Here is a 26,148-nt window from a genome sequence, read left to right as displayed (position 1 = left end):
TCAGGTTGTTAGACTTGGCAAGCACCTTTACCGGTTAAGCCATCTTGCCAGCTCTAGAGAGGGCCTTCTATTATTTGAATTTTTTTGTTTTTGTTTTCGTTTTGTTTTTTGAGAGAGTCTCACTATGTAGTCCTGGATGGCTTTGAACTCACTTAGATTCTCCTGCCTCTCCCTCCTGAGTTCAGGGATTATAGGCATGAGCCACCACACTCAGCTTATTATCTGAGTTTTAATGAAGATGATGTAGTTGTGTCTTGCTTATAGGAATAAAAAAGAAAGCATGTTTTATTTACTTATTTATATTTTAAGATTTATTTTATTATTAATTATATGTATTTGTGTGTGTATCTGTGTTAGTATGTGCACATGAGTGCAGTGCCTATGGAGGCCAGAAGACAGCATGGAATCCCTGGAGCTGGAGCTGCTTGACATGGGTGCTGGGAATCAAACTCTCAGGTCTTCTACAAGAGCAGTGGGCACTCTTAACCGCTGAGCCATCTCTCTAGTCCCTTTATTAATTATTTGTTTGTTTGTTTTTAATTAGGGGAGAGCACAAATGCAGTCCCTGTTACCACAAATTATGTAGTAAAGTTTCCCACATTTGGGAAACTCTCAAAGGTCAGCATATCCAGAGTGCAATGGATGAGCCTCACCAAGTAAAACTACCTTCTTGATCATGGTAATCCCCAGCCAGGTATGTTATTTGGTGTATTTTTTAAATATTTATTTATTTTTATTTTATGTGTATGAGTGTTTTGCCAGCATTTAAGTGTACCACCTGTGTGCAGTGCCTACAAGGGCCAGAAGAGGGCATCAGATCCCCCTGAAGCTAGACTTACCAACACTTGTTAGCCACCATGTGGATGCTGGGAACCAAACCCAGGTCCTCTGCAAAAGCAGCAAGCGTTTTTAATCTCTGAGTCATCTCTTTAGTCCCCATTATTTGATGTTTTGAGATAGGGTCTCACTGTGTAGCCCAGGCTGTCCTTGAACTCAATCCTCCTGCCTTCACCTCCTGAGTGCTGGGATTATAGGCATGCTCCAACAGGCCCACAGAAAGCATATTTTAAAATACAAGTTCAGATCACTGGAAATTGGCTGTTTTACGATTTCCATTGATCCAAGGCAGTTAACAGCTTCTATCCTGAAACTCTCAAAGGCCAAGGTAGTGAACAGGGAGAGAGGGAAGTGTTCCAAGCCAGAAGACCAGGATTCAAGTCCAGGCTCTGCCCCTAATTTGTTGTGGGCCTGTTTCCTCTGTTCTGAAGAGGGGTAACCTACCCTCTTTTCAGCCCCAAAATGTGGGTACAGAGATGAATAATGTGGCAAAATGCTTAAAGGGTCCTTGTGAACTACGAGGTATACAATCAACAGCCAAGTGTTTTCTTACAAAGAAGCGATGAAAACCAAAGCAGTGGCCCGTTTACCCTCTCATTCCATTCCCTTCGCAGATATCCCATGGCTTTATAAGGAAGATAGACTAGAGTAACCTGGACTCAGATTCCGTGGGAGCATTAGGCAGCATCAGACCTTATCCGAATTTAGAAGTCAGATTTGGACATGGTCCAAACACTACAAGAAAGGGCTAATTCTCAGTCGGCCCATTTTCTTTGTGTTTCTCCCCTGGCTTCTGCAGGCTCCCGGGTCCTCGGGAGGTTCTGTTTCAGGGTTTGGCCACTGTCTCCAGCTCTGTCCCCCAGCTACCCTAGAACAGGAGACTTAAGGCCTATGCCTTGGCTTGCTTCTGGCCAATGCCATGTTTCCTACTTTTCAGCTTAAAACTCATATTGACAGAAATGGAAAGAGTAGAGTTGGCCCTAACTCATCTTGTGGGGGTGGTATGGAGTTTAGATACACAGTGTTAAACAGATTTCCTCAAATTTCCTGTATAATTTGCTTAAAGTAGGGGGGAGCAGAGCTGGGAAATGGCTTAATTAGTAAAGTATGCATTGCATTGTGTAACCTCGAGGACCTGAGTTCAATCTCCAGCACCACTTAAAAGAGCCAGGCATGGTGTCACATGTCTTTAATCCCAGTACTCAGGAGGCAGAGGCAGGCAGAACTCTGTAAGATCAAGGCCAACCTGGTCTACATAGTGATCTCCAGGCCAGCTGGGGCTATAGGGAAACACTGTCTCAAAAAAAAAAACCCCACAAACAAACAAAATAAGGTGGTACTGGGCATGGTGGTGCCTGCCTTAGCCCCAGCACTCTAGAGGCAGAGGCAGATGGATCTCTGTGAGACTGAGGCTAGCTTGGTCTACATAGTGAGTTTCAGGCCAGCTAGTGATACACAATAAGACTCTGTCTCAAAAAAAGAAAAAAAAAGGGCGAAGAAGATACCTGATGTCCTGATGTCAACCCCTGATGTCCATATACACCTGAACACACAAATATGTGCACATGCACACATAAAAGTAGAGTTGAGTTGGGTTGTCTGGCCCTCGAATCCATGTTTTCTACATGGCCTTTGGAACTCCCTCCTTTCTTTAAGACTTCTCAGTCATTGGTCATTTATTTGCATATGTATCACTGGCTTCACCCTGACTCCTCATTGTTGAAGACTAAAAGCTGCATTTCAAACTGAGCAATCTTTTTCTTTTTTTTTTAATTTTTTTTTTTTCAGTCTTTTTGAGACAGGGTCTCCCTGTAGTCCCAGCTGGCCTGGAGCTCACTATGTAGACCAGACTGGCCTTGAACTCACAGAGATCCGCCTGCCTCTACCTCCCGAGTGCTGGGATTAAAGGGGTGTGCCACCATGCCCGGCTTGTTTTTTTAATTTTTAAAAATATTTTATTTATTATTTTTATTTTATGTGTAAGCGTGTATTGCCTGCATGTAGGTAAGTGCACCCATGCTGTGCAATGCCCGAGGAGGACAGAAGAGGCTGTCAGATCCCTTGGAACTAGAGTTACAGACAGTTGTTAGCTGCCATGTGGGTGCTGGGATTTGAACCTGGGTCTTCCGCAAGAATAGTCAGTGTTCTTAACCACTGAGCCATCTCTCCAGCCCCAATCAAGCTGAGCAATCTTAAAGTACAGTCTGAAAGTTCCATTGCAATTGAACCAGGAAAGAAACCCTAGCCAGATATTCCAAGGAGAACTAGACTTGGCTAAGCTGTGATGAGCATCAGTTATAGTAAAGTAGAGCAAGAAAGATTCCAGGCAGACAATTCCAGACCCATTCCCCAGGAGCTGTGGCAGCTTAGATGACTTAATCTTCCCAGGCCTCAACTGTCTTGCATAAAGAGGAAGAGTGCCAGCATCTGCTACTCTCATGGACACCCTCACTCTAACCACCCATCCCAAAGGTGAGGGTCTAAGTCAGTTCTCCAGCACAGGTGCCTTTCATTTTTCTCTTTCCCTCACTCTCTCCCTCCTTCCCTCCCTCTCCCCATGTAGTCCAGGCTTGCTTGCCTTTAATTTCTGATCTTGTCTTTACCAGGAGTACATTATCACACCTGACTTTTCTCCTCTTTTTAAAATGATTGCTCAGATTTTATCCTTATTTGCTGGTCTGGGCATGCGTCCTAGGGAACCAGTACACTCCAAGCTATTCTAGTGTGCACCCATGGCTAAGAACTGTGGTCCACATCAGCTTCTCAGCCTTTGACACCCATACAAATCTCCCAGGGATCTTCCCAAAACACAGGATCTCACTCAGTAGATTTGGTGTAAAGCTCTGGATTCTGCATTTCCAAGTAGTGCCAAAATGATGCTGCTGGGGCTGGTCCATAATCTCAGGAAGAATGGCCCCCCAAACTCCAGGCCATGGAGCAGATGGCTAGAAAACTTAGAGCATTTGTCTCCCCTGTAGCCTTGCAGGCCAGCTCTATCCAGCCAGGCAGGAAGTTTATTGTCTCCTAGAAGCTGTCAACTACATGACCTCAGATTGAGGCACGGAGATCCAGGACCAAAGGCTGTCCCCAGATGACCCTCACTTTGGCTTCCTGTTGGCTTTTTGGCCACAAGTGTGGTCACAAAGACACACCAGCAAACCAGTGGCGACTCCACACCCTGTGTTCATGTCGAATTGCGTTTTTCAAGATAGCAAGGGAGCAGTTAGAGGGAAAGGGCCCAACATTACTTTTGCTTGGATGGGTAGGGTGGAGACCATAGCCCGACTTGGCAGGAAGGATGTCCCAGCCACAAGAAGCTGAGCAACAGTAGCTCTGGCCAGCCAGACTCCTCCAACCAGCCAAGCAGGAAAGCTGCCTGTCTGAGCTGGCCTAATGAAGACACAGTTAAAGGAGCTTTGGGGAAGTGTGAGCAGGGAGGGGCTGGGTGGACAGTATGGTGACCTTGAAGGCCAAAAAACACAGTGCCAACTAGAAGCCTACCATGGGTCAGGCAGTTTTATAAAAGGAATACTTTCATTTGATCTTCACATTGACTTTGCCAGTTTAGCACCTCCGTTTTCCTGTACACATGGGGAAACTGAGGCTCAAGAGGTAAATGACAAGGCAATTTACACAAAACAGAGCCAGGATGAATCCAATCCTGTCCAATTCTTCCTATTTCTTTATATTGCTAATCAAAACTCTTAAATCTGGGGCTGGAGGGATGGCTCAACAGTTAGAGCACTGGCTATTCTTGCAGAGGACCTGGGTTTGATTCCCAGCACCCACATGGTGGTTAACAACCATTCATGATTCCAGTTCCAGGGGACCTGACGTCCTCTTCTGACCTCTGCAGGCATTGCACAACATGGTACATTTACATACATGCAAGCAATATACTCACACACATATAGTTAAAAAAATAAACGGGACTGGGCCAGGCGTGGTGGCGCATGCCTTTACTCCCAGCACTTGGGAGGCAGAGGCAGGTGGATCTCTGTGAGTTCAAGGCCAACCTGATCTACATAGTGAGTTCCAGGACAGCTGGGGCTACAGGGAGGCCCTGTCTCAAAAAAGACCAAAAAAAAAAAAACGGGACTGGAGAGATGGCTCAGTGCTTAAGAACACTGGCTGTTCTTGCAGAAGACCCAGGTTTGAATCCCAGCACCCACATGACAGCTAACAACCGTCCGTAACTCCAGTTCCAGGGGATCCAACAGCCTCTTCTGTCGACCACCGGCATTGCACGACACAAGGGTGCACTTACTTACATACAAGCATAACAATCATACACACAAAATAAAAATAATAAATAGAATATTTTTTTAAAAACCTATTCCAGGACCAGTGAGATGGCTAAAGGTGGGTTAAAGGTGCTTGCCACCAAACTTAATGACCTGAGTTAGAGCCCTGGAACACACATGGTGAAAGAACAGGACTGACTCCCCCAAGTTGTCCTCTGACCTCCACACAAGTGCCATGGTATGTACAAACATGTGCATGTACACGCACCCACACACATACATACACAAATAAATAAATGTAATAAAAAACCCCTTCATTTCTTGTCCCCTACATGTGCTTCTCCATAAATGCACACAACATGCACACAAAATAAATAAAAACATAATAAAATATTTGAAAAAACACAGGGCCAGTGAGATAGCATGGCTTGGTATGGCATGGATGGGTAAAGACACTTGCTGCTAAGCTTAACAACTTGAGTTCAGTTTCTGGAACCGATGGAATGAGAGAACCGACTCTGACTCTTACAAGTTGTCCTCTGGCTGGGCATGGTAGCTCACGCCTTTAGTCCCAGCACTCGGGAGGCAGAGGCAGGCAGATCTCTGTGAGTTCAAAGCCAGCCTGGTCTACATAGTGAGTTCCAGGACAGCTGGGGCTACAGGGAGACCCTGTCTCAAAAAGACCAAAAAAAAAAAAAAAATTAAGTTGTCCTCTGATCTCCACATTTACTCCACAGCATACACACACACACACACACACACACACACACACGCACGCACGCACGCACGCACGCACACACATGCACTACATAAGTAAATGTAAAAAATTATTTTAACTAGTCCATATCATTGTAAATGTTCATATGTAGATTAAAACCAGATTAAAATTTCATGGTCAATAGGGCTGGAGAGATGGCTCAGCAGTTAAGAACACTGGTTGTTCTTACAGAAGACCTGGGTTTGAATCCCAGCACCTACATCCCAGCAGCTAACAACTGTCCATAACTTCAGTTCCAGGGGATCCAAAAGCCTCTTCTGTCCTCACAGGCACTGCATGACATGGGTGCACTTACGTACATGCAGGCAATACAGTCATACACATAAAATAAAAATAAGAACAGAGGAAAATACAACCAAGCAGCAGTATTTAAGTGACCAGAATCATCTATTTTTATTAGGAATGCAGTGTTTTCTGGCTTTTCTTTAATGAGCATAGGAAGTACTCGGGCCAAGATCACATTCTGACTCAAATCAGCTGGGATACTACCAACCCTCAGGCTAGGCAGGCACATCTGTGGTTTAGAGAGCCTGGGGGCTGTTGGGATACCTTCCCAAGGAGCAGATGTTCTCCAGGGAACAAAAGGAACAGCTCTGTCTCAGTTCAGTGCTGGAAAGGAGTTTGGCAAAAGACATCAGTGCCCAGCAGTGCAGTCAGGTACTGACCCCACACAGGGGCTAAGGGCCCTGGACTGCACCGTGACATAAAAGAGACAAGTTTCACCATATGGGGCTCAGAGGCCTCCTGGGGACATCCATGTGAGTGAGGATGGCAGATCCTTAAGCCATCTGCAGATGTGAGGAAGAAGTGGGGTCAGAACACTGGGATCTGCAGCAGCTGTCTCCAAAGCGGGGAGGGGGGGGGCATTGGGCCTCCTAAGGGAGGCCTGACCCTGACAGCAAAGAAGTTCTAGAGTCCCAGACTCCTTCCCCCAACTGCCCATGGTCTTGGGTACCTATATGCTGCTGCTGCCTGTGGCTGACCCAGGGACAGTGGGAGGTCCGTCTGGGACTCAGGGCCCTGAGTCTCCTTCAGTTGGTCCAGTTTCCTGTCATCATTGGGTCAAAAGCCTGTGCTGGGAGCTAGGTTAGGAGCCCTTGGAACATGGGGGAGCCTAGAGAATTTCTTCCTGAGATTTTAAAGACCTGAGCATTTGGACCAGCTAGGCTCTGGAGTGAGAAGATGCAATGTCTTGAAGCTGGGGTGGGGAGAGCAGAGTGAAGTAGAGAGAAAGGTAAGTGGTCTGACAAACTAGTTCACACCTATAATCTCAACTCTAGGTAAACAGAGCGGAGAATGGGAGGATTGAGAGCTCAGGGCCAGGCTAAACTAGACAGCGGGACTCTGACTCAACCCCACAAAAGAAAGAAAAACAATTGGTGAGAAAAGCACATTCTCTAAGGGGTCCTTCATGATGTCAAAAGTGTGCTATGGTCCATTTCTTGTTTCCTTTTGGCATCATCATCATCATCATCATTATTATCTAATGACATGATTACATCAATATATATCAAGTTTAATAAAGGTATTCCACTTCCCCAAAGAAAGTGTGCTATGGGATGGTCTTTGCCATGACTTCTTTTTTTTTTTGTCTTTTTGAGACAGGGTCTCCCTGTAGCCCCAGCTGTCCTGGAACTCACTATGTAGACCAGGCTGTCCTGGAACTCAAAGATCTGCCTGCCTCTACCTCCTGAGTGCTGGGACTAAGGGCGTGCACCACCATGCCTGGCTACCATGACATTAAAAAAAAAATTTTATTTATTTATTTATTTTTTGTTAATTTCTGTGTATGAGTGTATTGCCTGCGTGTATGTGAGTGCACCGGTGTCATGCAATGCCACGGAGGTCAGAAAGAGGGCTTCAGATTCCCCTGGAACTGGAGTTAAGGACGGTTTGCAGCTGCTGTGTGGGTGCTAGGAATCGAACCCAGGTCCTCTACAAGAGCAGTTAGTGCTCTTAACCACTGAGCTATCTCTCCAGCCCCCACCATGACATTTTTGATTTTTGGTGAGATACTGGAGAGAACTGGAAAAGGCTACATTCTCAAAGCACACACACGCACGCACGCACTGATCTGGAAAGTAGGCTTGCCCTGCTCTCCCCTGAGCCCCATCACTCCCCTGAAATGCTGTGACTTCTGTCCCAGCTACCATATCAACACAGATCTGTGAGGAATTTGTGAGACTACACTTTTTTTTTTTTTTTGGTCTTTTTGAGACAGGGTTTCCCTGTAGCCCCAGCTGGCCTGGAACTCACTATATAGACCAGGCTGGCCTCGATCTCACAGAAATCCACCTGCCTCTGCCTCCTGAGTGCTGGGATTAAAGGTGAGCGCCACCATGCCCAGCTGAGACTACACTTTTGAAACAAATCAAAGGTAAGCCAGGCGTGGTCTACATAGCGAGTGGTCTGCATAGATCTCAGCCTGCTCTACATAGCAAGTTCCAGGACAGCTGGGGCTACAGGGAGACTCTGTCTGAAAAAAGACCGGAAAAAAAAAAAACAAAAAAAACAAAAAACCCAAAACAAAGAAAACAAATCAAAGGTGTCTTCATGAATTTGTGGTATCATCATGAAGTAAGAGCCTTCTGTTTCCCCTTCAGGACAATACACAAATTAGAAGCAAAACTACCTGAGCACTTTTTTCCAAAGCACTCATGCATACAACGGATGATACAGGGCTAGATCGGACTGCTTCAGGAATTGAGGAAGTGGTCAGGAGGCTACTGTGGTGGCCAGGGCCTCCAGGGTAAGGAAAGGAAGACACAAAACCAATGAGACGAAGAAGGAGGCTAGAGCCCCACATCGCTGGGAATGAAGGCTGAGATGAAAAGAGGTGCAGCTGGGGGAAGCAGGCCTGAGAACAGACCCATAATTGTTCCTGGGACAGCCAGCCATGATGCACCCAGTGCTGGCACTGCCGCTTTGTGCCTTAATGTAATTAAGGGCTCAGTGGGGGCCAGTGTTTGGAATTCTTTAGCTCGGGCCATTCTCACAGCACAGCTGAGAGGGTGTAGGACTGGAAAGAGGATGGCAGTAGTACAGCTCTGCTAAAAGGGACAGAGTGGCCTGGGCAGCAGGAGGCCAAGCCCCCATTTTGAGATAACTAAGAGGCACTTCCTCCTCTGCAGTATCCCCAGAAATCCCCCACAGCCTTGCCACTGCCATGACCCCAGTTAACACTCCTCTCTCCCCTACTCCTCCCGCATCACTGAGTGCTGAAAGCCTGGGAGCCAAAGAGCCAGAGTTAATTAAGGAGAGAAATTTGTGTTCTACCAAGCTCCCAGCTTTGTTGGGCTTCTCGGTCCAGGGAAGCAGCAGAAGCAAGGATCTTCAAGCCTGGAGCCAAAACCAACAACATGGACTTACTGGACAGGCACCGGGGGTCTAGAAGACTTCTAGAAGCCTTTTTACATAGGTCTCTGATCCCCCAAATTCCCCAGAGGTATATCAAGAGCTCTGCCCCCCACCCAATTGAGGGAGAACAAATTCTTGTTACCACAATGGGGTTCCTTCAGAGGGCAATGGGTCACTCTGTAAGCTAAACAGTAAGTCTTGCAGTGCAAGAATTTTATAAACCTTACCTTACCTAACTTCCCAACTACCTTATACAGGAGCTACATTTTTTATAGCAAAGTTTAAATAGAGCTCATTTTCACAAGGAAGACCCGACCGAGGAGGGCCAATATATGTACCACTCTGGTGATATCAGAGGCTGTGATGACAGAAGGGGTGGTTGGACTTGAATTACACGATCCTGGGAAGGCCAGCCAGGAATGCAGGAAACATGATCAGGATGTAAGCAAGGGTGGTCTGGTCACAGGAGAAGGGAAGACAGCCTCCTTTACTCCCTTTCTTGTAGCTCTTCATGCGTGACAAGACCTAGTCTGAAGGCAGAAGAAAACACAGGAAGCAGGGGTGGGCACAATGCTTACACCAAGGCTGCAAGCTGTACCCATGGCAGCTTAGAATGGACCTGAGTTCACTACACTGGGAGCAGCTGGCCATGTCTGTCAAATCTCAGTAGCAGTGGCATCAGGATGAACATGACCTTACACAGAAGGGACAATTTTTTTTTTTTTTGGTCTTTTTGAGACAGGGTCTCCCTGTAGCCCCAGCTGTCCTGGAACTCGCTATATAGATCAGGCTGGCCTTGACACAGAGATCTGCCTGCCTCTGCCTCCCGAGTGCCGGGATTAAAGGCGTGCACCACCACGCATAAGGGACAATTTTTATCCCCACTTTATTCCCACCTTATAGATGGGGCACCTGTAGCTTAGACAGTGTAGAACTGAACCCAAGGTCTACAAGAGGGCAAGGAGCAGAGAAGAATCTGGATACTCACTCCTGCCTCCTGAGCCTGTGCATTTCATGCCATTGCCTCCCAAGGGCCCCTCAGACAGATACCGGAAAGCTGCACAAGGGTGTGGAGTTTATAATCCTGTAGAAAGTTCTTAGCTGAGGGCTGGTGAGATTTCTGTGAGGCCTACTGAGCCCCTTGTGAAACTCAATGCACAATTAAATGTGTTTATATATGTGTACATTTTTAGGGTGGGGAGGGGTAATCAAATTTCTCTTTACATTACTCAGGGGGGACTGGAGATTTAGCTGTGTGGTAAAACGCTTGCCTTAGCTTACACAAAGCCCTGGTTTCAATCCCTAACACTATAAAATGAAACAAAATAAACAAGAATGGCACTGAAATTATCAAAGGGGTCTGGGACCAAAAAAGGTGCTATGAACCAATAGCTGGGGCCTGTGAGGTGGCTTGTTGGTTAAAAGAGCTTACCACACATGCCTGGTGACCTGACTCAATACATGGATCCCACAGTGGAATGAGAGAACCAACTCCTGAAAGTTGTCCTCTGACCTGCCCACACTCACATATACATATATCATACACGTATACAAACAACAATAAATAATTTTTTTTTGAGACAGGGACTCCCTGTAGCCCCAGCTGGCCTGACGCACTATGTAGACCAGGCTGGCCCTGAACTCAGAGATCCACCTGCCACTGCCTCTCGAGTGTTGGGATTAAAAGTGTGCACCCCACGCCCGGCATAAATAAAATTCTAAAAATTAAAAATCAAAGTCTATTAGGGAAACTTCTAGAACATAGATCTGACTTGAATCACATTTTCTACTTTTTAAAAAAGAAAATGTTTTTGTTGAATTTTTGTGAATTTCATTTTCTCTCTCTCATTTAAATCCTCTCTCTGAACTCTATATATATATATATATATATATGCTTTGTTTTGTTTTTTGAGACAGGGTCTCCCTGTAGCTACAGCTGTAGACCAGGCTGGCCTCAATCTCATAGAGATTCACCTGCCTCTGTCTCCTGAGTGCTGGGATTAAAGGCATGCACTACCATGCCTGCCTGGCTCACATACAATACGTTTTTATCTTATTTAGACCCCCCTCCCCTATCTGTACCCATCTGATAGCTCTCTTGATGGAATTCACATACTCTATCATATATCCTAAGGCCTATAGAGTCAAGTTTGTGTTCCCAAATGTCCTTTGGTGTGTGTCCATCCACTGCAGTCTGGCTAACCTATCTAATATCACACCCTTAAAGGGAAATCAACTCTCCCTCCCCCGAGCAGTTCCTCAGCTAAATCTGGGGCCACTTACCCACTTTCCCACTTCTATGCTGAGATTTTGTCTGGCCTGAGCTTGCATGGGTCTTGTGCATTCTGTCACCATTGCTGTAAGTTCATATGAGTAATGAGTGACTTCCCCGCTGTCTGGAAAACTCTTGTTTCCTTGTGGTCATCCACTACCTCTGGCTCTCACAATCTTTCTGCCCCTTCTTCTGAAATGGTTCTTGAACTTCGTGTGGCAGAGGTTTGATATAGATGTCTTTAAAGGCTCTACCTTTTCACTTCACCTTCTTGCTCTCATAGTCAAGAGTAAAGTCTGAATTTTTCCAGAAAGGGAGGCTATATCAGCAGTTTAAGAGGCATAGGCAACCTGACACAGAGAATCTACCAGGCCGCTTGGGAGGTGGTATCCAGGATACACAGAGGATAGAAAGGGTTAACAACTGGGTCCTGTAGGATTAAAGGATTTCCTACGCAGTGTCTATTACTTCTTCCCAACACTTAAAACAAGTTCTGACATTGTCCTGATTCTGATCTCAGGTTTTGCTTGGATCCACAGAGATGATGCTTTACCAACAGCGCCAAACTGTTAGAAATTAGTTCATTTGCTACAGTTTTAAAGACCATTGTCTGTCTAGAAACAAAGGTGTCCCTTAACAGAGTCCACTGTTCCCATTTCCAGATGCTTCAAGAAAGTGGACAGTGACAATGGTCTGCAGCCAACATTTGACACCTAAGATTATCAAGTGCAAATTCTGTGTGGGGGACTGCTTTTTTTTCCTTTAAAGATTTATTTTTATTTTTTATGTGTATGTTTTGCCTGCTTATATGGATGTGTACCACATATGTACCTGTTGCCAAGGAGGGCAGAGGAGGATGTTCAATCCTTTAGCACTGGAGTTACAGTTATGAGCCACCATGTGGGTTCTAGGAACTGAACTTGGGTTCTCTATAAGAGCAGCAAGTACTCTCAACCTCCCAGCCATCTCTCCAGTGCACTTTTTTTCCTTCTAAATATCACCCAAGCCTATGAGGCAGGGGCATTATTATGACCAATTTAAAATGGCAAAATTGTGAACCACACAGGCTAAACAGTTGCCCAAGAACATAGCAAATACATGGCAATGTCAGGATTCAATCCAGCATCTAACTGATTTTCAACAACAGGTCTTTAGATCAGGGCCACTACAAGTGAATCTACAGATTGTTAGCAAATGGTTAGGAATGGGCCCCTAGCAAGGTAAGTAAGTACAGAGAAAGGAAGAACTGAAAAATCTTTCGAGCAAGCTAACATGATCTGCGGTCTTGCCTCCCTGATTAGGGTGCAGACGAGTTTGGATGCCGTCAGACTTGCACAGACTGGTATGCTCATTGGTCTGTGAACAAATGAATAAAGAAGAAACAAGTTGTCCTTCAACTGATTGAGAGTCAGCACTGTTTAAAAACATTCTGAAAAGCCAGGGGCATAAAAAAGATGCTCAGATAAGGCCTGGGTCCCTCAGCTTCCGAAGCCCTCATGTAACCTTGTTAAAATGCAGGTGATTTGGAGGCTGGAGAGATGGCTCAGTGGGTAAGAGCACCTACTGCTTGTCCAGAGAATCCAAGTTCAGTTCCCAGCACCCACATCAGGCTGCTTACAATGTTTGTCACACCACTTTTAGGAGATCCGATGCCTTCCGATGCCTCTGGTCTCTGTAGATATTTGCACTCAAGTGTACATATCCACACACATACACATAATTAAAAATAAAAGTCTTGGGGCTGGAGAGATGGCTCAGCAGTTAAGAGCACTGACTGCTCTTGCAGAGGACCCGGGTTCGATTCCCAGCACCCACATGGCGGCTATGAACCATCCTTAACTCCAGTTCCAGGGGACTCCAAAGCCCTCCTCTGACCTCCGAGGCATTGCACAACATGGGTGCACTCGTATACATGCAGGCAATACACTCATACACATAAAATAAAAATAATAAAATATTTTTAAAAATAAAAGTCTTAAAAAATTCCGATGGCTCAGGATGTCCGAGGTGGGGACTGTGTTGCCTCTTTTCTTACCAAGTGATGTTGAAGACAGTGCTGCTGCTATGGGAACCTTACTTGGAGCATCAAGGAACATGCACACCAGGGCCCCCAGGCTGGTGTTTGCAACTCCACCTGAAGTGAGTCCGTGCAGCAAAGGGAGCCTCACCAGCCTTGCCACTCAGGCTTCCAGAAGGCAGAAGGCCTCAGCACTGGGCGTGGCTCACAGACAGCCCTTGCAAAACAAACACCTGCCTGCAACTCCAGGCTGAGCTGGGGACACCCAGGGACTTCTTTGTCCTAATGGCAGAAACCAAGGGCCTTCTGCCTTAAGGGCTCCAGGGAAGGCAGAGGAAAGCAGAATACATTCAGAGGAATACCAGAACCAGGCCTGCCTACACAGAGGAGGCCTTGTGAGAAACTGTGCCTGTGGCCAGGGTTCTGCCCATCCCAGACTGCGGCTGGGTCTCAGACAACCATGCCCGGGACAATAAGTGCTCACAATCATTTAGGCAATATTGTTTACTTAAAAAAAAAAAAGACATTCACTCTTTACGTCTACTATTAGACCTAAGAAATTTAATTAAGAGCTGGAAGCCTCAGAGGAAGTGGGCTGCTATGGTCAAAGCAGGAAAGCAGAAATCACCCCACTGTGGCCATTCCTACAGCAAGAAAGCCACAAGTAGCCAAATAACCACAAACAGAGCAGTCCCTCTTCCTCGGGTGACCCTCCCAGCCCCTGCTGTGCTCCTTGGAGATTCTTTCTTTGTTTTGTTTTTTTTTTGGGTCTCCCTATAGCCCCAGCTGTCTTGGAACTCTGTCCTGGAACTCACTATGTAGACCAGGTTGGCCATGAACTCACAAAGATCCACCTGCCTCTGCCTCCCAAGTGCTGGGATTAAAGACATGCACCACCACGCCCAGCCTTTAAAAAAAAATATTTTATTTATTTAGTTATTATTTATTTCCTCTGCCACCCGAGTGGGATTAAAGGCATGCGCCACCATGCCCGGCTATTTATTATTTTTATTTTATGTGTATGAGTGTATTGCCTGCATGTATGTGAGTGCACCCATGTTGTGCAATGCCGCGGAGGTCTGAAGAGGGCTTTGGATTCCCCTGGAACTGGAGTTAAGGATGGTTTGTAGCTACCATGTGGGTGCTGGAAATTGAACCCGGGTCCTCTGCAAGAGTAGTCAGTGCTCTTTACTGCTGAGCCAGTTCTCCAGACCCTCCCTGGAGATTCTTTACAGTGGAAGCCTTCCTCTTAGGACCAATATCAGTCTCTCCTAATTCAATTTACAGGACCAGGACTGAGCCTGGGAGTGCAGGGCTGTAATTCCAGCTACTTGGGAGGCTGAGGCAAGAAACTCACAAGTTCAAGGCCAGTCTGGGGCAACTTAGTGAGAGCTTGCCTCAAAATAATAAGTGGGCTGGTGATGTAGCTTAGCAGCAGAGCACTTGCCTAGCATATGAGAAGTCCTGGGTTCAATCCCCAGTACCACTTAGGTAACTTACAGCACACATAAGGAAGTACTTATTAAAGGGATAATTCACAGTAAAAGCCCAGGGTCTCCCATTCATCAGAAGACTCACTCGTTTTTTCAGAACATGGAGTTAATTGTACATACCAGGCATTGTCAGGTAGCTCACATAAGCACCTGGACTGGGTAGATGAGGGTCCTTTTCTTTCAAGCAAGGACTGATGATGGGAGGGTCTCATAGTCCTTAACTATGACAAGGGTACTTGGGGCCAAGATACAGGAAGCTCCTAGGCAGTAACTTTGAAAAGGTTAGTGAGAGGGGACTAGGCATTTTGATAGTGTGCAACAGGGGCTCTTTCAACTCCATTCACAGAGGGTAAAGAAGTCCTGAGGGTTACAGACACAATGCGGACACAGTAGAGAGGAGCTTAATTTCCCAAAGATGTTTCCACAAGACACAAGTCCAGGACCAGTATGTGCTTGACTGGAACCTCCTCTGCATCTCAGGCGACTCCCATGGATCCATGGGCTTCTTATTTTTGAGGAACCAAATCACATTGTCCCATCTGCAAACTCTGCTCTGTGCATCATCCTACACAATCCCCCTCCCCAATTCCTTTCCACCTCTCCACATCTTTCCCTCTCTCTCTCTTTTTAAATATAATATTTTATTTTATCTGTATGCGTGTATTGCCTGCATGTAGGTAAGTGTACCTGTGTCGTGCAGTGCCCACGGAGGACAGAAGAGGCTGTCAGATCCCCTGGAACTGGGGTTATGGACAGTTGTTAGTTGCCATGTGGGTGCTGGGATTTGAACCCAGGACTTCTGCAAGAACAGTCAGTGTTCTTAACCGCTGAGCCATCTCTCTAGCCCTATCTTTCCCTCTTTAAAGTCAGCTAGAAAGAGTCCCTAGAGCAGAGGTTTTCAATCTTGGGCACTACTGGTGTTTTGAGTCAGATAATTCCCTGTTATAGAAGACTATCTTCTATAGTGGAAGATATTTAACTGCCTCCCTAGCCTCAACCAACAAATGCCAGTAGTACCCTTCCTCCAAGCTGCCTCTGCCTCCCTAGTGCTAGGATTACAGGTGCGCACTGCTGTTACAGCCACAGTATCAGTATAGGGGTTATAGTCGAGGTCGTTTTTTCAGCCAATTAAAGAATTAAAAGGCAAGAAAAATCTCAACAGCAGAAAGCAAGAAGCAAACAGATTTTTATTAAAAGATAAAGAATCACACGTCAGTACACCACTCACACAGAATAAAAGCTCTCTGTAAGTGGAAAGGGGAATTTGAAAACTGAAAATCCAACGTCCCCAGGGAAAGGCCTGGGCTTAAAGAGTTTTAGTGGTTTTTCCCTCCACTGATTTTGGCTGGGTCAGTTTAAACAAAGAAGAAAAGACTGATGGGTTTATGGCTTCAAATGAAGAGGTGTCCAGCCCCGGCCTCAGTCTTACCTGGACTGGTTTGGATTAGTTGGCTAGAAAGAGAACCTACTGGCTAGAGGGGACATCCCCAGGCCTTTGTTTCAGACCAAGAAGACAAAAGCATGCCATCTTTATTTCGCCATCCTCAGTGACCCTGTTTGCTTATCAGGGATTTAGCCCCTTACTCCGTCACACTCAGTTCTTTTATGCTGCACTAGGAACTGAACGTAGGGCTTTGTGCATGCTAGGCAACCAGTCTACCAACCAAGCTCCATCCCCAGCTGATGTGTAATATATTTGCTATACAGTGCCAGCTAGATGAGGGATCAAGATCTGCTTAGGTGGCCCTGGCCAGCTTGCTGAAATCAGTGTAGGGCTTTCCATACTAAGATGGCCAGCATGACACTGACTTCCCTCTCTCCCTTCAACTGCACACACAGCTCGTTGCCTGGAGACCGGACACACTACTCTGCTTGCTCTTCCTTTCATTCTCCAGAAGCAGCTCTGGAAACTGTGGCCTCCAGGAAATATGCCTGGGGCCAGGGCAAAGGGGGCAGCAGGCTTGCCAGCTCTTCACAGGCCAGCCCCATCCCCACCGCCCTCCCTCTCCTCCCCACAATTGAAAAGCCCCAGCAAGCTGGAACCAAAGAGCTCCCACAGGGAACAAGGCCCCCTTTGAAAGCCTGAGTTTGTCCCAACCGCCTGCAGCCAGGGGTTGCCATGGCCACTGTGCACTCTTGCCAGCCAAGCCTAGGCAGGCCCAGAGTAGTAGAGCAGTCTGAGCCACCAGACACCACTGCTAAGAGGCCCAGCTGATTCCCAAACACACATGTCCTGAGTCCCCATGGCTGTTGGAAGTGGGTATTTGCGGAACCTCTAGGCTGAAAATCTAACATTGGAAGGAATAAAAGAGGATAGAGGGCCCTCCTGGAGAAGCCAAGCAGAAAGATCAGAGGCTTGGGCTGAGAACACTTGCCAGGGCCACACCGCCTCAGGAACTGCCCTGCCTCCTGGGCCGGTGCCTGGCTGGGCTGCTAATGGGAATGACTTATTTATGTAATTCATTATCACTGGGGCCTGGATCCAAGTGGGATGGGTGGAGGGGAGGCCTCAGCTGCCGAGGGAGGAAAGGGAGGGGCTCTCCTAGGCCTCAGCCTGGACCTGGCAGCCAGAGAGCTTCACTGGTGGAAATTGCAGGCACACAAGGACAAAGGCAGTGAGGAGAGAGGACAAGGCCCAGCACTGTGGGCTCTGTGGGGCTCCTGACAACAGGAGTGGCCTGAGACTGGCCATCTCTGTGCTATGCTCCCAGACAAGGCCGCAGAAGCAGAGGCCTCGAATAATTTTGCCCTCAAACTGCCCTGTGATCCAAAAGCTTCATTTATTATTATTATTATTATTATTATTATTATTATTATTATTAATTTTGGTCTTTTTGAGACAGGGTCTCCCTGTAGTCCCAGCTGTCCTGGAACTATGTAGACCAGGCTGGCCTTGAACTCACAGAGATCCACATGCCTCTGCCTCCCAAGTGCTAGAATTAAAGGCATGTGCCACCACATCTGGGTTATTTTTTAATTCTGGTTTCTGCAGCTTAAGGACAGACATACTCTCTTCCCCAACAGGAGGCCTAGCTGTAGAGGCAGCGTCCCTCAAGTACCCACCTCAGTACAGGAGGAGAAAGCCAAGGTAACTTCCAGAATTCTTCAGATTCATTCCTAAGGCCCATCACAGAGGCCCCAGCTGAGATCAGGGAAGCAGATGAGGTATGGGAGGATAAGTGGTCAGAGCTGGCTTCTCAGACCAGGGCTATGTTTCCACCTCAGCATCAACAGGCAGGACAGAGCTGAATGAATAGGAAGACTCTGGTCCCAGCCTCCATGAGGCCCAGTCCGCCTTTGCCGTGGTCTCTCCATTCCTCTGCTCCTCTTCTAGTTTCCCATCCTCTCAGGGGTTCTTTCTGCCTTTCCACCTCCCCCAAACAGACTGTATTCATTCCCATTCACATAAAGGACCAAAACATTTTATCACCATACCTGGCCACAGTCCCTGAAATTGACCTGGCCTTGGTTTTGGTTTCTGTTTTCATTCCCTTCCTTCCTGGCACACCCCAGAATAGGATATGTCATAGCCCAGGCTGGAACTCCAATATAGATGAGGGGAGATAGCCTTGAACTTCCTGATACTCCTGCCTCCTCCTCCCCAGTGTTATAATCACAGGTGTGGGGGTTTTATTTTGTGCTGGGGATCAGCAAGCCCAGGATTCTGTGTATGCTAGGAAGGCACTCTACCAACTAAGTAACATCTCCAGACCCTGTGGTTTTTGTTTCTAATAATATTATTAGCTAATGTTTTACTGAAATTCATTTCCTGTGATACTTACAATAACTATATGAGATGGGGGGGCATATTTGGCATTAGGAAATCTGCCCAGGTCACACAGCTAGCAAATGAGGAAAAAGGATTTAAACCTAGTCAAACTAGTCTTTAAAACAAAGCTACCTAATCCCCAGAGAGGTGAAGTGGTTTGCTTACAGGCACACAGCCAGTTGGAGCAGTGTGGAGACAAGGACCAAAGTGCTAAATCTGGGCCAACATCCTCTCCATGTCACACCATTTCAACCACAGAGGCATCTGTGTGACATAAGCAAGAGATACACATTTATGAGGTTATGCTCTTATAGCTTAAAAACCTGGCTAACCCCAAGCAATGGCCTGGCTGGCCCTGGTCACTCCCCTTCATCCTGTTCCATGACCTTCAAACAACTCCCTTACCTCACCCAAGACTTTCCAGTTCTATCTTACAGTGTTATAAACCCACCCATATCCTTTTAGGGTAGTACAGTCTCCAAGATTCCCTTGAGGTCTCACCCACTAAACCAGCCTCACATTTAAGCAGTCCCTTACAGTTCTCAACTATCCAACCAATCCTACAGCCCTCAGACCCAGGTAAGAATATACACTTCTGAGGTATATTCCCAGCTCATATCCCTACTGTGAAGATACCTCTACCCCTATTCACAAGAGAAAGCCCCCATGGCCATGGTGGCACCATATGACCATGTCTCCTAGTCACAGTTGATTGGATCAGCAGAAGGTGACCCACATGAACAAATCAGATTCTCCCTCCAAGAATTTATTTGATTCAAGGTTGCTCAAAGAGGGTGGGTATATTTGAGAGCCAAGGGACTACGACACCAAACACACATGCACAAAAGCAGGGGCATCCAGCTGGTGCACCAAGCAGAAAGGCCAAGAGCAACTGCCTTCAGTTCAGGCACCTGGAAACTCGCTGTGTCTCCTACTCAATTTCTCAATTCTCCCAAAGCTTCAGGTATCTCAGGCTAGTCTGCTTTGTGGAGTTTGAACTGAGATGTACTAGTCCTGTACACATAAGGAAAGAGATTCCAGGGATGCATGAGTAAATGAATGTCACATGACCAACATAGCATTATGGAGTGGTTAAAAGTTCTCCTGTGTGACTCTCCTTTAATGCCATCTCATATTCCTTTCTGGAGCTAAACAAGTAGCAAGTGTTCCTTTTCTGTCTAAGTAAAAACAGTGACTAGGCAAGTGATTCAGTCAGAGGCATTTCAAGGGACTAAGACCAGGGACAGGAATGTAAAGTCTGTCCTTTGGAGAGGAAGCTCATGCTGCCTGACCAGCTCTGGCCAGTGAAATGAGAATGGAAGTAATGGGCTTGACATGGTGGTGCATGCCTGTAATCCCAGATTCCAGAGGCTGAAGCAGGGTCAAGAGTTCCAGAACAGTCTGGGCTCCATAGCAAGGCTCTGCCTCAGAAACAAAACAAGGGCAAGTAGGATGGCTCAGTGGGTAAAAATGCTAAGGCATGTATACACAATAAATAAATATTTCGAGCTGGGTGTGGTGGCGCACGCCTTTAGTCCCAACACTAGGGAGGCAGAGGCAAGCGGATCTCCGTGAGTTCAAGGCCAGCCTGGTCTCCATAGTGAATCCAGATCAGCTGTGGCTACAGGAAGACCCTGTCTCAAAAAGACCAAAAATAAATAAATATTTACACAATTTTTGAGACAGTTCTCACTATGTAGCCCTGGCTGGCCTGGAACTCACTATGTAGACCAGGCTGGCCTCAAACCACAGAGATCTGCCTGCTTCTGTCTCCCAAGCTTGCAGCACCATGCCTGGTTAAAATTTTTCTTTAATTAAAAAAAAAATCACTAAAGAATGGAAGTAATTGATGTTAGCCCCTTGCTAAGGCAATTCAAATCCAAGTAAACCAACACCTCTCTCTACCCCTCCTACCATCACCTTGAAGGCTCCAGATTGCAGATGGAGTGGCCACAGGTAGAGACTACCTCAGTCACATCAGATGTTCCATGTGCAAAAGCATACTTCCATTGTGTCAAGCTACTGAGTATCAGGGTTTGAACAGTCCTGTGGTGTAGTCTGAGGCATGAAGTGTTCAGTCTGAGCCCTCTGGCATATTTCTCTGGTCAGCAGGATGTTACATTCATCTGCATCATATATGCCTGCCTAAGTACTGGAGTAATGCCAGGCACTGCACTGGGAACAGCCAAGGCCACAGTAGTTAAACAAACATGCCAACAGCTACCTTGAAGAAGCTCCCCATCTGATGACCCATGAGCCTTGCTTAGGACTAAAAGAAACAGTTCTCTAGGTGCAAAGGCCAAGCTTCCACTGTGCCCCTAGCTAAGGAGAGCCTCAGACAAGCTAAGCACCAGGAGGCAGAGAGTGTCCCAGTGAGAGACTCCAGGAGGCTGGCAGTAGACAGAGTTCACACCAGGCTTTTACACCCTGGGCTCCGCCTACTCCCCTCCACCAGTCCCAAGGCTGTAGCCACAGACAAGTGCCTCCCTTATTCTGGGCACAGAAAGAAGGGGAAAACATCAGGGAGTAGGTGTCCTGGAGAGAGAAGGAAGCAGAGAGAAGCAGGAGCAGCAAGACACAGCTCATCTGTCCCTACCTTCCTCTGTAGCAGAAGCAATTTCCTCTAGAATCATCTGGCTTAATAATTAAGTGGAAAGGTCCCCAGCTTCTGAACTTGTCTCGCTGAAACCCACAGGGCTGAGCACTGACCATAGCAATCATCACTCTGTCAGGTGCCTGGCTGTCGTTCCCTCTTGTTATGCCAAAAGCTGGATGAAAGGAGAGACACTTAGGCAAGGTTGTCATATACAGTTACGCAGGCTGTTCATAGCACAAAGTGCCCATCCAGAGGAGCAAATGATTGGAATCTAGCCCACCATCTGTTTACCAGGCTGTGAACCCTAGAGGACACCTTCTGATTGAACCAAAGGTGTCTGTAGGGTTTCCCCACAACAAAGAGTAGATTTGGTGGTGGGTATATGGGAATTCACTGTATTAACTCTCTACTCTTGTATATGTTAGACATTTATCATGATAAAAATTTAAACCAAGGGACTAAGGATGTGGCTCAGTCGGTAGACTGTATACCCAAAGCCCTGGGTGCCATCCCCCAGCACTGCAAAAACCAGGCATGGTGGCACACCCCAATAATCCCAAAGATTCTTGACAGGGGACACTGTCAGAAGTTCAAGGTCACCCTTGGCTAGTGAGTTTGAGGCCAGCCTGGGCTACTTAAGACTGATTCACAAAGCCTAATTAATTAGTTAATTAAAATATTAAGGGGTTGGAGAGATGGCTCAGTGGTTAAAAACACTGATGGCTCTTGCAGAGGATCTGGGTTTGGTTCCCAGCACCCACCTAGCTTCTAACAATCATCTGTAACTCCAGTTCCAGGGGATTTGACTCCCTCTTCTGGCCTTCTTGGGCATTTCATAACACAGGTGCACTTACACACATGCAGGCTTATATACATAAAATAAATACATTTTAAAAATTGTTTAAATTAAATATTAAAACAAAAACTAAAAATTTCAAGTGGGAATGTTACTTATTCAAATTATTGTCCTCGTCGGGCATGGTGGCACACGCCTTTAATCCCAGCACTTGGGAGGCAGAGGCAGATGGATCTCCCTAAGTTCAAGGCCAGCCTAGTCTACAAAGTGAGTTCTAGGCCAGCTGGGGCTACAGGGAAACCCTGTCTCAAAAAGACCAAAAAAACAAAAACAAAAACAAATTATTGTCCTCTTAGCCTCAGTCCCCATATCAAAAAAGCCAACAATCCCTAGCATACAGACTAAATTAATTATATAAGCAAAATGTTTGACCCAAAGCAATTTACCTTCCAAATGGGAGCTATTAACAGTAGCCACTGCTGCTGTTTGGGGACAGGAAGGAAACAGAGGCAAATGGGAACAGATGAACACTGTCAAGAAAAGCAAGCATGTTGGGAATGTGCGACCAGAAACTCGAGTCTGAAAGTGGGCCCAGCCAACTGATGTTCCTAAACATCTGGGAGTTCTCATGGCACCCCTGATTCTCCTCCTGGACACCCTTCACATTCCCCTGAGGATCTGGGCTCAGAGTCTAAGGTAACACAGGTCACGAGTCCACAGAAAGGTCACCCAGAGTGGCTCAGTACAGGATGTGCTCCTCAGCCTTCCACAGGCAGATTGTAGACTGGGGAGGTGGGGGGGACGACACATGGAAGGCTGGCAGCTGGATTTCTACAGAGAACGAGATGTCCCCACAGTTGTCCCAAGGAATCAGGCAATACAGAGGGCTTGCTGCCTTCATAAGCAGGGGGTGAGTTGCCATTTACAACCCAGAAGGCCAAAAACTATTTTTCTATTGTGTAGTTTTATGGAATGATTTTTTTTTTCCTAGTACAGAGGATTGAGCCTTGGGCCTTGCACATGCCAGACAAGTGTTCTATCAGGCTTGCCTCAAAGTCACAAAGATCCACCTGCCTCTGCCTCCCAAGTGCTGGGACTACAGGCATGTGCCACCACAACCGGCATCAGTCCTTTATTTTTAATGACACACTCTAAGGCCTAAGACCCAGAACCCCACCAGGATGTAGAGGCCCAAGGGGGGTAGCAGTAGAAATCTGAGAGCCTTCCAAAGCCCTGGAGGGATCTCAACCTCAGCAGGAGCCACCAACACCTTGGTGCTAGTCTAAATGACCCACACAGAAAGCTCCTGTCAAATGCCATGTCACTGAGCCCCTTTTTTTCCAGGATGAAAAGTAACAAGTTGATTCATTCCCTCATTAAATCAACTCATGAGAAAAGGGAAGTCATCCCTGTCCCCAACCCTCTGTCTACCTGATACAAGCCACCATGTTCATCCCCTACACGTACTGACCATTCCCCCTTCACCTTTCCTTCTTTGCCTCAAGAATTCACTGTCCCTGGCAGTTTGTTAAATTCCTACAGCAGCTGCAGCGGGGCTGAGTATTGGTTTAAAGATAGGTTTCCAAATACAAAGGGATAGGAGGGGAAAGAGACATGTGACTCTTAAATCTTTGGGCATGCAACCTCTCTCAGTAGATAGAATAAATCCACCCAAAAACAGTCGTCAATCCCTGCCTAATTGCCTCAACCCTGTCCCAAGCTTAGAAACAGCTATTCCCTAGAACTCAAAAAAAAACCTCTCGTATGCCCTGTCTCCTCATTCTTTCCAGCACTGGGATCTATCTGTACACTTAATCTGCTTCCAGGTTCAGTTTATCCCTCCCTCAGTCTGTCAAAGAATCCCAGCACTGCTATGTTATGAGGTAGGTACCCTGTGCACACCCAGCAGCCAGTTTTTAAAATTCAGATCCTACCTCCTAGACTACGTAGGGCTGTGACCTTGGACAGGTTAACTTCACCTCCCATGCTTCCATCTCCTCTACTATCTTATCTCCTGGGGCTTAGCTGGGGAGATGGCTCAGCAGGTAAAAGCCTTATAGCCTGAGTCGGAGCCCTAGAACCTACACACAAAAAAATCAGATCCCATGCACCCATCTGTAATCTCAGTACTCTGACTTATAGATGGGACACATTGGCAGAAAGAAAAGACCCTGCAAAAAAATAAAAACCAGCAACTGGAGAGATGGCTCAGTGGTTAAGAGCACCAACTGCTCTTGCAGAGGACCCAGGTTCAAGTCCCAGCACCCACATGGCGGCTACAAACTGTCCTTACCTCCAGTTCCAGGGGAATCCAACGCCCTCTCCTGACCTTTGCAGCATTGCACAACACAGGTGCACTCACATACATGCAGGCAATACACTCATACACATAAAATAAAAATAATAAATAAATAAAAAACTAAACAAAACAAAAAGGTAGGAGAGAGCCAACTCCGAGAAAAGTTGTCCTCTGACCTCCATACACTGGTATACACACACACACACACACACACACACACACAGTCTTTAAAAAATATTAATAAGCTGGGTGTGGTGGCACACGCCTTTAATCCCAGCACTCAGGAGACAAAGGCAGGGTGAGCTCTGTGAGTTCAAGGCCAGCCTGGTCTACATAGTGAGTTCCAGGACAGCTGGAGCTACAGAGAGACCCTGTCTCAAAAAGACCATATATATATATATTAATAGTAACACTATCTCCGCTAGGGTTGGATAAATACATTAATACTCCCATATACTTAAAGAGCTTTATGGCATGCAGTAAACATTCAATAAATGTGAGCTCTTACCACTGGACTGTCATGACAATCCTGTGAAGGATCATTAGTTCCAGTTCTATTTTGCAGTATGTTCTTATAGCCATCTGCTTTTGGGAGGAAAATAGTAGATTAGAGCTGAACTGGGTAACACAGGCCTGAAATTCTAGCTGTTCATGAGGCTGAGGAAGGAAGATCTCAAATTCAAGGCCAGCCTGGGCAACTGACTGAGACACCATCTCAAAAAATAAAAAGAAGATTGGGAATACTGCTTAGTAGTAGAGCCTAACATCCCTAATACTAAAAAAAAGAAAATTAGCTTAAAGAAAGGTAAAAATCAGAGGAATATGGTGGTATATGACAATAATTCCAGCACTTGGGAAGCAGAGGCAAGAGGATCATACGACTTTAATACTGGCCAAAGAAGAAGAAGGGGGGGGAGATGAAGGAAGGAAGGAGGGAAGGAAGGAAGGAAGGAGGGAGGGAGGGAGGGGATACTCTTCTGACTTCTGAGGGCACCCATACACATGTGGGATACACACACACACGCGCGCGTAAATAAAAAGGAAGGAAGGAGGGAGGGAGGGAAGGAAGGAAGGAAGGAAGGAAGGAAGGAAGGAAGGAAGGAAGGAAGGAAGGAAGGAAGGAAGGAAGGAAGGAAGAGAAGAAAAGTATAAATGGGGCTGGGCATGGTAGCTCATGCCTGTAATCTCAGCACTCAGGAGGTTAAGGCAGGAAGATCACAAGTTCAAGGCCAGCCTGGTCTACCTAGCAAGCTCTAGGTCAGCTAGGCCTACATAGAAAGACCTTGTCTCCAGGGTTGGAGAAATGGCTCAGCAGTTAAGAGCATTGAGGAAGGAAGAGAAGAAAAGTATAAATGGGGCTGGGCATGGTAGCTCATGCCTGTAATCTCAGCACTCAGGAGGTTAAGGCAGGAAGATCACAAGTTCAAGGCCAGCCTGGTCTACCTAGCAAGCTCTAGGTCAGCTAGGCCTACATAGAAAGACCTTGTCTCCAGGGTTGGAGAAATGGCTCAGCAGTTAAGAGCATTGGTTGCTCTTGCAGAGGACCCTGGTTTGGTTCCCAGCACCCACATGGCAGCTAACAACTATCCATAACTCCAGTTCTGGGGATACGACATCCTCTTCTGACCTTCTCGGACACTGCACACACATGGTGCATTTACATACATGCAGGCAATATACTCATACACAT

At 46.6% G+C, this 26,148-nt stretch overlaps 1 protein-coding gene and 1 non-coding gene across 4 annotated transcripts in view; both read right to left on the bottom strand.

The window, feature by feature from the left end:
- Cuedc1 (CUE domain containing 1) overlaps positions 1-26,148 on the bottom strand; it is a 109,798-nt gene that overhangs the window by 69,933 nt on the left and 13,717 nt on the right. Inside the window, exons 1-2 of one of the 3 annotated variants that reach the window (XM_017800515.2) lie at positions 24,967-25,032; positions 21,364-21,535 (exon numbers count right to left, since the gene is read on the bottom strand). The exons of 1 other annotated variant lie outside the window; for it this stretch is intronic. The gene's annotated coding sequence lies outside the window, so the exon portion shown is untranslated. Of the gene's footprint in view, positions 1-21,363; positions 21,536-24,966; positions 25,041-26,148 lie in introns of those variants that run through there. One more of the 3 variants, XM_029568106.1, reaches the window with a different exon arrangement.
- LOC115071978 lies at positions 543-702 on the bottom strand. Its single transcript, XR_003851045.1, has one exon. It is a non-coding gene; the product is annotated as a U1 spliceosomal RNA (small nuclear RNA).

Source organism: Nannospalax galili, unplaced genomic scaffold, assembly GCF_000622305.1.
Source record: "Nannospalax galili isolate Female #2095 unplaced genomic scaffold, S.galili_v1.0 scaffold879, whole genome shotgun sequence".
NCBI classification, from domain to species: domain Eukaryota; kingdom Metazoa; phylum Chordata; class Mammalia; order Rodentia; family Spalacidae; genus Nannospalax; species Nannospalax galili.
Note: the sequence above shows the minus strand (reverse complement) of the source record. Positions and strands in the feature narration are given on the sequence as shown.